General features: G+C 34.7%; 2 non-coding genes across 2 annotated transcripts; both read left to right on the forward strand.

The window, feature by feature from the left end:
* The first annotated feature begins 7,688 nt into the window (after nucleotides 1-7,688).
* Nucleotides 7,689-7,803, forward strand: LOC126690643 (small nucleolar RNA snoR126). The gene has a single exon (XR_007644688.1). It is a non-coding gene; the product is annotated as a small nucleolar RNA snoR126 (small nucleolar RNA).
* A 100-nt stretch (nucleotides 7,804-7,903) lies between these two features.
* LOC126690639 (small nucleolar RNA snoR8a) lies at nucleotides 7,904-8,008 on the forward strand. Its single transcript, XR_007644685.1, has one exon. It is a non-coding gene; the product is annotated as a small nucleolar RNA snoR8a (small nucleolar RNA).
* The last annotated feature ends 10,397 nt before the right edge of the window (nucleotides 8,009-18,405 follow it).

Genomic DNA, 18,405 nt, shown 5'->3' on the forward strand with positions numbered 1-18,405 from the left:
CAACATTATACATATTTTCATATACTTTTCAGCCACTCAATTACAAAGAGTTAAATCACATTCCAAAAGGGTTACTTGCATGGGTGAGTTGTTGTCGCAAGCCATCACAATTAATGGGGTCACTAAAAAATTTATTTTGTGGGGGGTCCTTCATGAAAAAAGTATAATAATAAGTGCAAGTGTTCGACTTTGTTACTAACTCCATCATTTGACTCTCTAAATTATGGAAAAGATCTTGATCACGCCTTGAAATATGTGTGTATGCGTGTCTCTTTATTGTTTATTTATTTATCTAGATGATTTAAATTTTAAAGGACTTGTCACACCGACGATTGACTTTCTATGATGTGATTGAGCTTTTACATAGTTATATCTATTTGATTTTACTTCCTAATTTAAGCTAAAGAAGAAACCTATGGATTCCTAACCTAAACAACAATTTAAATTAATGTCTCATGAATATCGCGGTATTAGATTTTCAAAAACAATCAAATTAACTTCGGTGATGGTTTTGAAAAATATGGATAATGATAGAAAAAGTTTAAAGCTTGTGAAGGGCATTGTCATTGGATGGAAATATTTGAAACTTTATTCAAGATTTTTTTGAGTTATTTTAAAATTTGAAGGAATTTTTTCTTTTTGAGGTAGGCTGCCCGGGGCTTGACTCCTTTGGGCTTTCTCACTTTTTAATCCAAGGGAAAGTATCACAAGAGATAGAGATAAGCCTAAAGCTAACAAAACTTCAAGAAGGTTTTTAGATACATGTTGAAATATTGGGCAAGTTTAGGTTATGAGATGAATGATTTATAAGGCTCAAAATTTCCTTCCTATCGTCTCCTTTTTTTCACATCTCTTTACTTCACTTTGGTGTCCTTGTCACGCTTTGCCTTCTTTGTGCTTGTCATTTGCTCTATCTACACATTGATCATTCGTGTCAATTTCTCTTATTAGACTCGTCACGCACTTTGCATATGCGATGAGACTTTTTTAATTTTTAATTTTTTGAGTTTAGTAAAATAATGTTTAAAAAAGAGATAAAGACAATATTTTAATTTTTAGGATTTTTCTCTACGTGAGAGTTGATAAAAATTAGAAAGCCTAAAACTCTCTTTTTAAAAAATAGTAAATTAATTTTTAAACTAGTTTATTTATTTATTTATTTTTTCCAGCCCTTACCCCCATACCCACAAAAACTTATATTTATAGAGTGACCATCGCACTAAGAGTATGCAGTTGTACTAGTTTGTGTTTTTAAATTTAAAATTATCAAACTAAAAGATAGGGGTAATTTTTAGAGAGTTTAATAATTTATGTGAAGATATAATAGTACACAAAATAAGGAATTCTAGATACTTAAAAAAAAAAAAAAAAAAAAAAAAAAAAAAAAAAAAAAAAAAAAAATCTTTAGATACGTGTCCTAGCCATCCTTTTCGGATTTTTATGCCTAATTGGTTCAAAGGTCTTCACTCTTGACCCGATTGGTTCATGGGCTTCTACTTCTTCGGCCGTTGAAATTTCTTGGACTGAAATCTTTAAAGATTGAGAGTTGATACTTGGTGGGTCTTGAGCCTTGACTACAAGCTTTGGTCTTTATTGGGCTTGAGCCTTCATATCTTGATCTTTGATAATAAGTTAATACCCTAAACTTATTATGGGCTAAATGTTGGACTTATTGTTATTCATAACAATCAAGGTTCAAACAATGGCTTTTTTAATCAGATGGGCCGTGGGCCTAAGTGTTGGATTTAGGCTCACCCATAACAAACAAGGTTCAAGTAACTACTCCCTCCATTTCAAATGGTAAATCTTGTTTAAAAAATCTAAGAGTATGTTTGGTAACTGTTTTTTCTCCTTATTTTTTATTTTTAAAAATAATTTTCTATTTTTGAGACTAAAAAACTTGTTTGGCAATCCAAAATAGATAGAAATCAAAAATTGTTTTCAAAACTCAATTCATGAAGGAAACTAAAAATATGCAAAAAAAACTGTTTTCAGTTTCTAATTTTCAAAAATTAATGAAAACACACATTTAATTTAATGAATCTGTCTTATTTAATGAGTTAGCATTAGAGTTCAAATCCTAGTAACAACATATTTTAGTATTTTCTATTTTTTTTTCAAAAAACTATCTTTTTAATTTTAACTAATCAAACATGTTTTTTATTTCAAAAATACAAGAAAATTGATTTTTCTTTATATTCCCAAAAACAAGTTTTTGAAAATAGAAAAACAAAAACTGTTACCAAATATAACCTAACTTTTTAAGAGAAAGTTATTTAATGCGTTTTTTTTTTTTTTTTAGTTAGAATTCTATTCTAACTTAATCTAAGTGTATGTATGCGGAGCTCCCTCTTGAATACTTGAATCTTGGCTCTTGTCTCCCACACCCCATAGATACTAATACAAGTTTCTAAAACTATCCTCATCAATTTAAATTATAGTGGAAGAATTATATTGCCATTTTGAATAAAGTAAAAGGGTAAATTAAGAATTTTATTTATTGATTTTTCAAAGAGAATTTTATTTTGAGTATCCCAAAATCGAATAGAAGACCAACAATTTAGAATGAATGAAGTATGATGGACTCATGCATTGGACTTAGGCTTATCATAATTTAAACAATGGGGGAAAAATGAAATTATGCCATCCACATTATGGATTGGACTGACATAGGGTGGTGAAGGGCTTCTACATGTAGGTAGAAGGTGGGCTACAGGTTACTCACAAATTGGTCAATCAACATGTCAATCAAGAAAGGATCATTTCCTTCTAAAATCCTCAATCTTTAAAGTTGTTGTGTAATCCACTATTTGTTAAAGATTATTTCATGATGATAGTGTTCCATAAGTAATAGCTTTTGTGTGGGTACTCAAAATGCACCTTTCTTAGGTGTAAAAGAGAGTGGTGGGCTCAAGTCCCATTTCGAACCCAGGTCCGGAGATCATAAGTCCATTTACATGACACGTGGCAGAGGGCACAACGACCTCAACAAAAGATAAAATGGAAAATAAATACTACAAATTCACATTAATATAAATATGCAAAAGATAAATAAATAAATAAAAACATCAACTTCACTTCCATTATCTTTTCATTTTCCCGAATTTCTATATATGTTAGTTGGTGTGTGTATACATACACAGAGGCAAAGCCATGGTAATTTCCCCCTTAGCCAGCCAAAAACAAAATATTAGTGCTTTAAGACTTTTTAATTTTGCCTCCCCTCCCAACATCATCTAATTATTTATTTTATTTTATTTTATTATTTTTTATAAATTTATTTTATATATATCTCAATGATATACTTCTTTTATATAATAATTATAATCAATACCCTATTATCTTTCTTAAGAGTCAAAATTAATCAAAAAATAGAAAGCAAATCTTCCATAATTTATCAATGTCTTTTAAAGTTCAAAGATATCATATATATATATTTACCTCAAAACCTTTATTGAAATAATTACGTGAGTTTGGAGATAATTAAATAATAATATAAATTTACGTAAAGTTTTGAGTCAAAATTAATCAAAAAATAGAAAGCAAATCTTCCATAATTTATCAATGTCTTTTAAAGTTCAAAGATATCATATATATATATATATACCTCAAAACCTTTATTGAAATAATTACGTGAGTTTGGAGATAATTAAATAATAATATAAATTTACGTAAAGTTTTGAGGTTTGTTTGAATATCGTTTATTATCGAAAACTAAAAACACTGTAACAAAATAATTTTTAAATGTGTGAATTGTGCCATGTGGACCAGTTTTAAAGAAAAATTTGCTAAAATCCATACTTACGGGTCCCATGAACAGTGCATAGGACCCATAGAAAAGAAACGTAAACGCACGTCTGCTTTCCTTTTCAATGCAATCCAAACCCAGCCTTGGTGTCTATCTAATAATTTAAAACCATCTTTATAAGTGGAACTTTAACTTTAGAAAATAATCTAAAAATGGGTTCAAATTAACCTTCTCCTCCCTTGATATATAAAATTTATATGTATACGTATACATGTGAGTTGAGTTCAAATTACACTTAATATAACTTTAGGCTAATTTTTATTGGATGTGTATTTTGAGATTTTTTTTCTTATATAATTCTTGCATGCAAATTTCAAAATAATCATAAATCAATAGTTATCTCATATATAAAATGTTTAAGTTTTAAGTTTTTTATATTTTAAAATCATGCATAAAAATGAGTTAAAATTTTTTTTTATCAAAATATCATCTAAAAGACATGAAATTTAGAGTGCATGTTAAAAATATAAATAAATAAAAAATGTGTAATTCAACTATGAAAATTTTAAAATATTAGTTCAATAAAAAAAATTATTAGGTTGTGTAATTTTTTTTTAAATGTATATCAAATATAACTTAATTCTGACAACTACACGCATATATAAAAAGTAAAGATGTTGATTCTCTCGCACTTGTTATTACATATTATTGGTACACATCCCACTTTTTATGTTTTAAATGTGAACAATTATAAAATATGTGGATATTATGTACAAAATTATGAATGTGCCTATACATTAGGTTTCAATAAACTAGACATATATTCTTTATTTAAGGAAGAAAAATAAATAAAGCATTCGTCCCACTTGTCATTATAATCACATATGTAATACTAAATCAAATCTAACATTTTTTTTTCTCAAAAAAAAAAAAAAAAATCAAACGTAAAATTTAACGCCCAAGCTGATAATTTTACCTATTTAACCAAAAAAGAGTACATTAGAGTTCCTGAAGTAATGCTCTATGTAATTCTTGTCTCTCTTGCCTTGACACACCAAATTTCTCCGTAGGAAGAGGAGGGAGCTTAGAGAACTTCAAAGTATTATCTTCTTGAACTTCACATGAATTCTTGCAGGAAAAAATCGACTTAGTCTTCCTTAGTCTGGACTCAACAACCTTCTTACTTGCACTAGGGGCCTTACCACTTTCCACAATACTTTTGGTGCACTCCTTGAAGGCCACAAGAAAAGGGTCTTCCTGCCATCTGTGTCTCTTAACAGAATTGCTTCTGCGAGGAGGTTGTAGTTGTGGGCATGGTGGAAGAGGGATCTTAATGTCTTGAGCCGAAACCTTAGCAGTAGTGGTACTATCTGAAATACATGGAGTAGGTGGTGATTGTGATGATTTTAGTTTGAGGGCATGTAGTCTTACTCTTATATCAGTAGGGCACTCTGTGTTAACCTTGCAGATCCCAGGCCTGTCCTCCCATGAAAAGGGAATGCTTCCTTGTGAATGAGCCTTTCTGTGATTCATCTTTGAAATGAAGAATTTTTTTTTTTTCAAACTTTTGGGAGAGTGGAAAAGATGGGTTAAATAGCTGTTTTCATGTACATTGCACTCTCCAACCGCAGATGTACCTAAAGGGTAAAGCAAGGAAAACGTGTAGAGGAATTAAGCTGGCTTGTTTTGCTTTTAAACAAAATATTCAAAATAGCAGATGATGAAAGAGTAGAAAAACTAAAAAGAAGAGCAAATTGTTGAAGCTAATGCCCAATAATTTGGTGGACGAGTTATTAGCGTGTACACAAAATTAATTTACATAGGTTGACAAATTAAATAGTACGTTATTAGTTAGGTAGGGGTGGATGATGCACTCAATAACTAATTTAGTGAACACAATATTACACATCCTTGCATAATTATCCATGCCTTTTAAGGTCGTATAGTGACACATCAACAAGAAAGACAAGCAATATATATAGTCTATTTCCCATGAAATGTTTTTATATACATGCATTTCTTGAAAGTTGAAACATTGTCATGGTTGGCCGAGAGGTTCTTTCCTGCATTTGACTGAATTGATTGTACATATACGTAAATTTATTGCTTTCTGCGTCTATAGTCACAGAATACGTGAACTTTGATAATGACAACATGTCATATATATATGCATGCATCATAACTCACAAGGGAACCCAATTAAGTAGTACAATAGAGACGTTTCAATATTTCAAAAACTTATAACGTGTTGGATCGGCTTAAAAAACCATTCTTTGGAGTAGGTAAACAGAAAAATCATATAAGACCTTGAAATCAAAATGTTCATGATGATGTTATCGAAGAAAGGCATCAGTCTGTTTCCTTCCTAAACATATTGCCAAAATCATTACCATTTTTGTCAAATCCAATAGGAGAATTGTGCATTGATGTTGAAGCTATGACAACCGATCACCTAGATAGATAAGTATAGACCGTTGGCTTGAGGGTTAAAACAACAGCAAAGTTTTTCTGGAGTCAATTGCAAGGAAGGTTGTGACTGTAATTAAGTCAAGGAAATTGATCATTTTTATTTAGATTAATGCTACAACCATAAATTAATTTACTACATTTTTACAGACTATTGCTATGGCCAATTCTAACTGATTTTCATCTAAGTCCACTGCTAATATCATTTTTTCACTTACTAATAACAACTTATCACATCAACCGTTTGTTAAAATTTTGTAAAAGAGCTTATATCTTTAGCATTTTCATTTTACTTATATAGGGTAGTGCAGAATTGCAACTAATTAAAATAGTGCATTTTTTTTTTCCGTTTTTGGGTGTACAGAAAAGGAGGAAGTATGGCAAGGACAAATGGGGAGCATAATATAAAAAGAGAATGTGATTGAAGGTGGAAGCTTGACATTTTGTAATCGTTTGAAAAATGTCAATCATTATTTAAAAAATAATAATTTAATAAAGAAAAAAGAAAGAAAAAAAAGGAATATGTCAATCATATCTTTTCCGTAAGTAGATCATGTTGTGTTTTAAAAGAAACCCAATGAGTTTTTTTTCTTCTCAAAATAATCTGATATGAAGCCCTGCGGCATCTCATGATTACCTACAAACTACAAGTTGAAATGGGAATTTTTATTATATTTCTCGAATAACATGTATAATCAATCTTCTTCTTCTAGCTTCTTATTTTATTTCAAAGGGATCTATACTTATTCCATAATTTTAGGGAAATGTATGGGAATTTTAGGTAAGATATCTTTATTTATTTTAAGAGTTTTAACCTATGACATTCGCTCCTAATAATAACTCTTTATTATCAGACAAAAATATCAATCGATTTTTAGTATAGATGGAGATTAAATTTCAAATTTTTTATTTAACTATCAAAGGCTTTTTCAATTGAGTTAACTAGAACTCGTCCTAAAAATTATCATTAAATTGTTTGTAGGTTTTTTGTCTTTTTAGGTTGGTCAGGTGGTTGGATAGTTTAACAGATTTTCAAGTCCAGGCCCACAAAGTTTAATCATATTCTAACTTTTCTCCACCGAAGAAAAGTACAGGCCCATAAATTTAGGCCCATATGATTTAAAAACTGAGCCGATGCAATTACTGCATTGGGTCTGTCGTGCATAATCAAGCAGCCCAAAGTTTCGGGCCTTTTAAGACCCAAAACCTTAAAGATACTAATGAAAAAGTGAGGGATAATAATGTCATTTAACATAAACTTCCATTTAAGCTATAAAATTCTCTCTTCGAATTAGGGTTTCGTTTCACAGATCCAAACTGATAGAAGAGAACTCTATAAAGTCTAAGTTATCGACCTCTTAGTTTCAGCCTTGTCTTTTTTCTTTTCTCTGTTTGCTTTGATTCCAATTTGATTCTTGCAGAGCTTATTGATTTTTTTTTTTTTTTTTTTTTTTCATTATGTTGAGGAATTATGAGGCTGTGATGACGAACAACATTTCTCGATTCTGATATTATGTACTTTTTTTAGTATTGGACCAGAGCAATTATATTTGCTCTCTGATGACTTCATTTATGCGTGTCTGAGCCTTTTTTTTATGTTTTCAATTCATTGTGTTTATGTTTGTGTTTTTTGTTTTGTCGGATGGGTTTTTTTTTTTTTTTTTTTTTTTGAAATTTGGGATTTGATTGGAGGTGGCGATGATTATAAAAAATTCCTCGTACTGAATGCTCAATTATATGAAATTGGGTATGAGTATGACAGACTCTTATATACACCCATAGAATCTGAGCCCTCTCCAACTCTTACTACCATAGTTTTTATGTGTTAATAATATTTGTTATTAAATTTGATTTGTTTTGGTCCCGAATGTAACCTGTAATATCCAGTTTTCTCTACTGTGGTTTTTGTTAGATTTTAGTTGTCTGGAGACTTCTATATATTCATTGGTCTATTTCTTCTTGGGATGTGTATTGTTCAAGGATTTAATAATATTTTAGGAAAAGCTAACGTGATTCAATTTATGTTGGTATAATTGGATGTTGTTGTTCAGGTTGATTACTTTTTCAAGTATGGGTTTGCATTAGTCTATATTTAATTAGTGTCATATATATACTGGTTGGGGGTGATGCAGTGAAAAGTGGGCAAAATAAAGCATGAAGAATGATGATAATCTCTATGCTAGCGCAGCACCGTTACATCGGTGCTATGAGCGGCATTTTTCCACACGAGATTTCTGACTCGATAAACCAGGTTTTCAAAATGTCGTCTGAATAGGCATGTTATTGTACATTAAAAAAAATAAGCTGTTTCCTTATCTGAACTTGTGTGAACCTAAAATCTCTCTGATTGCACAGTTATGCCTTTGCAAGTTTCAAGTGCCTATATCTTAGGCTATGCTTTCTGATTTCATGGAGCTAATAGATAAAATCTCTCTCTTGTTCAGGTAATGCACGCCTTGATTTTTTGATAAACTTCAAATTTTATTCAAATGGAAAGCGCAGAGAGACAATCTCCCAAACAGGCAGAGTGGACACTGGACAACTCTAGGGAGATTATACTTATTAAAACAAAAGGACTTACTAGTAGCAAGAGATAATCTTGCAATGACATGAGCTACAAAATTAACCCAACGAAAACAACACTGAACAAAGCCTACTTTAAGATTTAAAATACCATAAACTAAATTAGCAATAGACCAGTCTGGAATAACATCTTCAATGGACAGGGGGTCAAAACATCTCTTTGCATCTCCTTCAATAATGATATGTGACCATCCTTCTTGGATTGCTAACTGGGCAGCCCACAAAATTGCATTGGCTTCAGCTACAATAGGGGGACAAGGATGGTGGGTCTTGGAGCTAATAGAAAAAATCTAACAGTTGTGCGGATTCATTAGCTAAGAGAGGATGCCAACTGTTGGAGTACTCTCTCTCTTGTTCTTTGAACCGCCATTGAACCTTCAAATTTTATTTAAGGGGGGAAAAAGTAGATACAATTGGTAGCATATGGTTACATAGAGTTTTTTTGTGTGGTTCTTCAATTATTTCAAACATATAATTGATTGTGTTAGGGCTCTGTTAGTAAATTGGAATGAAAATGGGTTGGTCACTTCAAGGGGACCTGGCCTCCATGGAAGATTAGAGAGAGAGAGAGAATGAGCAATTCATCAAAACAATGACTCTATTCTGTTACACAATTCCTTCCTTATACCCGTGTAATCCTAACTAACCCACAATACAACTAACTCACCCTCTTAACCACTCTTCACCTTATTAACTAGTGTGGTAACCCTTAACTCCAAAGTAACTAACTAATAACTTCCTATCTATTACAATCAATAAAGTCCACATGTACAATTACACTGCAATTGGAATATAGGTTCCTAACATTACCCCTCCCATTCAAAGCACCTTGCCCACAAGGTGAGGGAAAGAGAGCTGTAGCTGATGAAGGGATTCCTAAGTTGCATCATCAAGAGAAGCACCTGACCACTGCACCAAGACTTCAGTGATGACCCTAGACCTCAAAGACTTAGTCCTTTTTTGCAGAACAGCCATAGGTTTAGTAAGCACCTAACCAAACTCATCAACAGGAGGCAGAGTAGGTAGGGGTGTGACATGTTGGCCCAACTTTAGCTTTAGACATGAGACATGAAAAACAGGGTGGATTCTTGACTTAGAAGGCAAATCCAACTTGTAAGACACACTACCAATCTTCTACAATACCTGAAATGGCCCAAAATATCCTAGAGATAACTTCCACCTGCCCTTGGAAGCCAATGACTACTGTCTATAGGGCTGCAATCTCAGGAAAACCCAATCCCCCACTACAAAAGACCTTTCTTGCCTGTGCCTATTAGCTTGGGTCTTCAATCTAGCTTGAGCAGCAACCAAATGAACCTTTAAGGTGTCCATAAGCTTGCCTTTGACTTAACAATGAATCCAAAGCATCCACCCTAGTAGTACCAGGCACATAACCTTGGAGCTTAGGGGGAGGAAAGCCATACAAAGCTTCAAAAGGAGTTAGCTTCAAACGAGTATGAAAGGAGGAATTAAACCGAAATTCAGCTAATGCTAGCCAAGAAGCCCACTGGTGAGGTCTATCATTAGTGAAAGCCCTTAGATATTGCTCCAAACTCCTATTCACAATTTTAGTCTGCCCATCTGTCTGAGGATGATAGGCAGTGGATATGGCCAAAACAGTGCCTTGCAATCTAAACAATTCAGACCAAAATAGTGAAGTGAAGGTGGCATCCCTGTCACTCACAATAGAAGAGGGCATGCCATGTAATTTAAAGATATGATGCATGTAAAGAGAGGCAATCTTGGCTGCATTATATGGATGAAAAACAAGAACAAAATGCACATACTTGGTTAATCTGTCCACCACCACCAAGATAACCTCATACCCCATAGATTTAGGAAGACCCTCCACAAAGTCTAAGCTCACATTAGTCCAAGGAGTAGTAGGGATAGACAATGGTTGAAGTAGTCCAGCAGGGAAAGATGTATCAGACTTGATCCTTTGGCAGATATCATAATCCCTGATGAACTTCTTGAGGTCAAACTTCATTCCATGCCAATAAAAGTCACTCTTAGCCCTTTGATAAGACTTCAGGAACCCAGAGTGGCCAGCCAAGGGGCTGCAATGAACATAAGCTTGAGAGGACAAGATGGACCAATAAAGAACTTGCCCTTGTAAAACAATAACCCATTCTGAAAAGTGAAGCCCTTAGGAGGAGTACCAGCTTAGACAACAGCAATAAGCTGTTGGACAGAAGCATCTAATGAATAGCTATCCTTTAATACATCCAACCAAGTAGGGTCAGGGACTGTTAAGTGCATCAAACAACTTGTCCTGCAATCAGAACTAGAAGCAGGTAAGTCAAAATCAATCCCAAACTGTCTAGACAAGGCATCAACTACCCTATTATCACTACCCCTTTTATATTCCACCACAAATGCATATCCCAAGAGTTTAGCAAGCCATTTCTGCTGAGATGGGGTAGCAATTCTTTGTTCAAGTAGAAACTTAAGGCTTTGGTGGTCAATTTTAACCACAAAAGGTCTTCCTAACAAATAAGATCTCCACTTTTTGACTGCAGAAGCTAAAGCCATCAATTCAGTCTCATAAGTGGATAAATGAAGGTATTTGGCTTTCAATGCTTGACCATGGAAGGCAATAGGTCTCTGATCTTGCATTAGCACAGCCCCAACACCCCTCCCTAAAGCATCACACTCAATTATGAATGGCTTAGAAAAATCAGGAAGAGCCAACACAGGAGGATGAGTCACAGCCTCCTTCAACCTTGTAAAAGCTTCCAAAGCCTTATCACTCCAATGGAAAGAATCCTTCTTCAGGAGATCAGTTAAGGGTTGTGCAATGGTACCATAACCCTTAATAAATTTCCTATAATAGCCATTGCACCATAGCTGATATTTTCTTGGGGTCTGCCTTAACACCCTCACTAGAAATGATATGACCCAAATACTCCACCTCAGGACACCTAAACACACACTTAAACTGCTTAGCAAATAATTGGTGTGACAATAAAACCTCCAAAACAGTCCTAAGATGAGATAAATGAGCATTCATGGACTGATTGTAAACCAAAATGTCATCAAAGAACACTAGAACAAATTTCCTTAGATAAGGTCTAAAGATAGAATTCATTAAAGCCTAAAAAGTGGATGGTGCATTAGTCAACCCAAAGGGCATGACTAAAAATTCATAATGCCCTTCATGAGTTCTAAAAGCAGTTTTAGGAACATCCTCATTCCTCATCCTAATTTGATGATAACCTGACCTTAGGTCCAACTTAGAAAACACTGAAGCACTTGCTAATTCATCCAATAACTCATCCATAACTGGTATAGGAAATTTATCTTTAATAATGGCCTTATTAAGAGCCCTATAATCTATACACATGCGCCAACTACCATCAGCCTTCCTTACAAGCAAAATAGGTGAAGAAAATGGACCCTGGCTAGGCTATATTGACCCTATATCCAACAATTCATTCACTATCTTTTCAATTTCAGACTTTTGGAAATGAGGGTACTTGTAAGGCCTTTCACATACAAGCAGGGTGCCTTCCTTGAGATTAATGTTGTGCTCATGACCTCTGATAGGAGGCAGGCCAGTAGGAACAACAAAAATTGTGGAGAACTCACCCAACAAGGTAGCCAACTCTGGTGGAAGATGTGGCTAGACAGAAGCAACAGAATCTGTAGCAGTGATTTACAACACCAAGCCTTTTCTAGTTAACCTACTAAAAAGCTTGTTAGCATCAGAAATGATTGAAGAAGTAGCAGGCTGCAACCCTTGGAGAAATGCTCTCTTACCCATATATAGGAACCTCATGGTCAACAAGCGAAAGTCCCAGCTAGTTACCCCTAAAGTACTCAAACATTGTGTACCTAAAACCACCTCACAACCACCCAAATGCAAGATATTAAAATCCACAACAAACCTATGCCCTTGTAAGGTGATAGTGACCCCATGACAGCTCCCTAAGGTCTTAAAACTATGCCATCTACTACTCTAACCTCCAATATCTGAGAGGTATCCAGGTGCAAATGTAAAACTGGTAACACAACAGCATCCAGGAAATTATGGGTGCTCCCAGAGTCAATAAGAGACACCACATCCTATTTTAGAATCCTACCTTTTATCCTCAAGGTATTAGAAGTAGGATTCCCTACTAATGCATACAAGGTAATCTTAGCAGGGTCCACTCCACTCCTTAAACTGACATCCTGATTATCAAGCAACACTTCATCCTCATTAATCTCCACCAGTTATACCCTAGAAGGTTTAGGTTCCACCTCCATCATTTCTTCTAACAAAAACAATTTAGCACCTTTACATTTATGCCCCATCTGCCACTTCTCATCACAATAGTAACAAAGCCCTAGTCTCCTTCTTTCCTCAATTTGTGCTCCAGTCAACCTTTGTAAATGAACTTTAGTCCTAGACTCTACTCTAGCCTCCAACTTAGGTGTTCCCAAAACTAAAACTTTACCAGTATCCATTAAATTCCTAAATCCCTTCCTACCATTAGTTAGGTATTCTTCTTGAATTTTTGCCAACCCAAAAGCTTCATTAAGAGTTTTAGGGACTAACATCCTAACTGGTAGTCTAATTTCATCCTTCAATCCACTTAGAAAACAACTCAATTTGTGTGACTCAGACTACCCAAAAATCCTATAAGACAAGATTTCAAAGTTACCTTTGTAAGCAATCACAATGGATGTTTGCTTGAGTGTAGTGAGTGCCTCCATAGGATCATCATAAGCCGTGACACCAAAACGAGTTTGCAATGCTTTGATGAAGACCTCTTAGCTAGGAAAACCACCTGCTTGCTCTGCATCTTGGAACCAAATGAAAGTTTCTTCCTCAAGATGATACAAATCCATCATCACCTTTTGGTGCTTAAGGGTATTGTGATAGGAAAAGAATTGGTTAGCTTTATAAACCCAACGAGTTAGGTCCTCTCCATGAAACCTTGGAAAATCCAACTTCAGATTCTTGAGGGAATTGAGAGGTGAGGACTTTGGGTTTCCTCCATTACTATTGATGAGAAGAGCTCGAGAACTTGAATTGGGAATTTGGTGCTTATCCTTTGCTTCAACAATTCTTTGCATGAACCCAGTAATGGTCTGCAATTGCTTCTGGATTTCTTGTAATGCATGTTCGTGACTTTCAGAAACTTTAGCTAAAGCTGCAATTTTCTCTGAATTTTGTTTCTGGGAGTTTTGTGAATTGGAATTTTGGGAAGTGGAATGAGTTTCTGTCATGGTGGTATGGAAGGATCAGATACTCTAATACCAAACGTTAGGGCTCTGTCAATAAATTGGAATGAAAATGGGTTGGTCACTTCAAGGGGACCTAGCCTCCATGGAAGATTAGAGAGATAGAGAGAGAATGAGCAATGTATTATTCATCAAAACAATGACTCTATTCTGTTACACAGTTCCTTCCTTATACCTGAGTAATCCTAACTAACCCACAATACAACTAACTCACCCTCTTAACCACTCTTCACCTTATTAACTAGTGTGGTAACCCTTAACCCCAAAGTAACTAACTAATAACTTCCTATCTATTACAATCAATAAAGTCCACGTGTACAATTACACTGCAATTGGAATATAGGTTCCTAACACATTGAACATGCAACACAAACGGTATTATCTTTTGTAAAGAAATTTAAATTCAACTATATGGTTTATTGATCAATGCAATCATATGATTGAATATATTTGGGGATGCCTTAGATCCTTTAATTAAATTCGTAAGTGCAATTATGTGATACCATAGATTCTTTAATTAAATTCAACCGTGTGCCATATAGATGAATCTAAATATCTTTAAAGAAAATAATGTTTTTTATATTGCATTGCTCAATACAACAATACATTTAATTTTAATTGGATAAACTAAAGCAAGTACCTAATTAATTATAATTGGATTTATCTAATTTGTATTTTGAATCTTTGATAAACAAATTGTTGTTGAATCCACTTAAGTATTCTTAATGAACTCTTTATGTACCGGGGAATAAAAATGAAGCCACAACGAAAAGCTCTTTCCGCAGAGCAAAAAAAAAAAAAAAAAACAGAGCACTTCATTATTCAGGTTAGGGATGGCAATTTAGATCCGACCCGCGGATACCCGGTCCGGCCCGATCCTAATGGGCCGGATTTTACCCGGTCCGATAAAGAATAGGGTCGGGTATGGGTTTAAAAAAAAAAACCCGAAGCGGGTCCGGGTTTTACAAAAAAAACCCGAAACCCGACCCGGATAAGACCCGGTTATATATATATAATTACTAAACTACCCTCACATATATATAGTTAAAAACCCTAAAATTTTCTACTCCTCTCCTCATTTCAGCTCACTCATCCGCCTCTCCCTCTTCATCTCTCAACTCTCACACACACGCCTCCCTCAGTCCTCACTGCCTCACTTTCCTCTGACCACCACAGCCATAACCAAACCTCACTCGCTCTCTTCTCTTCTCACCACGACAACCCCAACCAAGCCCAGAAATGAGAAAACTCGTACACTAGCGATGCAGGTGCAGCATCATCCGATGGACATTTCGCACTCAACATTTCCTTCACCCTCTGATCGAAACCCCCACTGTTCCTCAGCGAATTCGAAGCCTCCAAACCCCCAAACAACTTTTCGTTGAAGAATATCTGTCGAACCGCTGTACTGTCTTTGTAATTCGACCGAGAAAAGAAGCTGAGAAAATGGGTTGGTTTGTTAGATCTTGGATCCGTTTGGATGGCAAGAAAATCGCCGAGAAAATGTTGTAATTATTTTTATTTAAACATGTATATTCAATGATTTCTGTGTTTGTGATTTTGGGATTTTTGTGTTTGTGATTTTGGGTTTGTTAAGCATGATTTTCTGGCTCTGTTTGGTTACCGATTAAGTGTGAGAAAAAAAGAGGAATATTTGGTTTTGATAGATTGCATTTTCAGGAGGAAAAAAGAGGAAAGTGTGATTAGATTTTCGTTAAGACTCTGTTTAGGCTTCAATTCTCTTCTTCTTCTTCTTCTTTTTTTTTTTTTTTTTTTTGGTTGGGCCCAAATCTGGTTGGCCTAAACGGGGCCCGCGGGGCCCGACGGGGGCGGGTCCGGGCCCCGGGAAAAAAACCCGTTTAGTAAACGGATCGGGTTCGGGCCACGGTTTAAGACCCGCGGGTCAGGTCCGGATATGAAAAAACCCGGCCCGAACCCGACCCGTTGCCATTCCTAATTCAGGTTGAACGTCAGAGCTAATAGAAGTTCTTCATGAACCGGTATATTTCTTTCACGATTAACCCAACTACAAGAGAATCGAAATTGATTTGTAACTAAATTTTGTATGTCTTCCCCAGCTGGAGCTTCTAATTTAATTTCTAAATATTTGATACGAGTTGTAAATGTAATGTAGCCTGTAAGTCTACTGTCAGAACTCACATCACCAGCTTGAAAAGCATTTTAGATTTTTTTTTTTTTTTTTTTCATGTGCGGTCCGAATTTCGAAATTTATACAAACAAAATGTCGAAAAATATATGGAAAGGCATATGATAAAATTTCTGAAATATAAAGAAAGGTTGGTCGGTTGCTTTCTTTCCACTGGAGCTGGGAGTTGGGACCATGCCTTCGTTTGTTGGGAAAAAAGAAACACATTTGTATGATGCTATGACGTTAATAAATAATAAGCCATTGTTAACCAGATTGATTGTCAACTGTTTACTAAGTTGAGCTAGATCAGACAATGCTACAATAAGTATAGGCCTATCAATGCAAAGTCAATGCTCTCACTGTCTCTTTGCTGTCAATTCTTTTTGCAGTGTATTTTAACAGTCAGTGACAATGGATCTTTTTCTCTTTATAAAGCGGGACTAAAAAGTAAAGTGGGGTTTTATTTTTGCTCATGCAAGACTAGTTTTTTAATCTTGCATTTGGTGCTATAAATCTCCCTTTATTGTCCTAGCAAACCAGGCTTGCCTCCCCAAAATTATTCTTGAATCTTGAACATCAATATGCAAACAGAATTTGGGAACCAAACAAGTATGAAGTGTATATAACATTTGGGGAGGGCCAAAAAGGTGGGGTGGTTTGTAAATAGAATGCTGCAATTTCAACATCATGCAGGGGTGGCCGTGGGCCAAGGCAACCTCGAGTTCTTATCGTTGATTAGTTTCATGTTGACATGTTAGTGCGGTCCTGGCTACATGTTCAAGCTCTGCTTGATTTTCAGACCCTGCCAAGCATTATAAATTATTGGTCATCTGATTTGATAACTCTGAACTGGTATTTACTATTTACTCCAAGTCTCCAAGGGCCAATAAAAATATAAAATCCCATCTAATAGGGAGGTTTTTTTTTTTTTTTTTTTTTAGTTACTAATGAGGAGATAGTTGAAGAGGTGATAAAACATTATACTTTTCATTACAAAACCATAAAGTTGGAAAAAGATGAATTATTTTGCTAAATAAATTTTGGACCTATAAAAAGTGGGATTTGCTATTGTAGAAATTATCAAGTAATCATGGATGAAAAGAAGATTTGAAAGTTTGTGAATAATGTCGAGTCAAATTTGTGGATCTGCAGATACAAATATACCTAACAAGTCATATCAAATTAACATAAGAGTCATCAAATAGCCCACAGCCCGACCCAGAAACCCGACGGCTCATTGGGTTAATGGGTGGCCCGGCCCATTGTTATTAAGGCCCATGGGTAGTCCACTAGCCTAGTGGGTGAGGCCGTGGGCTAGTTTTTATGCCCATGGGTACCCGGTGGGCTAGCCCAGTAGCCCAAACCGTTGCCTAGCCCGTTGGCCTAACCCATTGATTAAAGGAAGTGTATGAAGGGTTGATCTTGAGATATTATAGAGGAATTTCTTAAGAAAACTCCCTCAACTACTAAAATACTCAAAGTAATTGCACTAAACTTAGTTTAATAGATACATATTTTTCTAGTAGTCAAGCAAATTTGAATTAACCATTTGACATTTTTTTTTATTAAAGATAAAAATAAAAAACTATATAAAGCCTTAATAAAAAAAAATTAAATAAGTTTCCATCAACAAAACAAAAAATTAAATAGATTTAACTGTAAAAAAATTTGTAATTAAGTATTAAATTCTTTCCTTAAAAAAAAAATAGATTGATTATTCCCTTATAAAAAATTGATTTTTTCCTTATAAAAATAATAAAATAATATGTTAATACAAGCCCATGGATAGCCCATTAGGCCCAACCCAATAGCCCAACTCGCTAAAGATAAAACAGGCATTGCTCATGTGCAGGGTCATGGGCTGAGGTTTTCTCTTTCAGCCCAACCCAACCCGACCTGTTAACTAGTTAATAGCCCATTATGCCCAGCCCATTGTGCCCATGGACCAAGTAAAAATGGGTTGGACCAGTCTGACCCAGCCCATTGACGGCATGTCCAGTAATCCATGTGTGGTATTTAAAACACCCTCCTAATTATATCATGAATCTTTTAGATAAACCTCTTAAAGAATTAGAAGGATTAGTATACTATTATGTGTGATTTGATCAAAATTTTGATTTTTTAGCTTCAAAATGAGAAACTCTCATACCATTCAATGAAATTGGTATACCCTATATCTGACATGTCTCTTGATCATTTTAGATATTTTAGGGGTATTTCTATCATT

Source organism: Quercus robur, chromosome 6 (genome assembly GCF_932294415.1).
Source record: "Quercus robur chromosome 6, dhQueRobu3.1, whole genome shotgun sequence".
NCBI lineage: Eukaryota > Viridiplantae > Streptophyta > Magnoliopsida > Fagales > Fagaceae > Quercus > Quercus robur.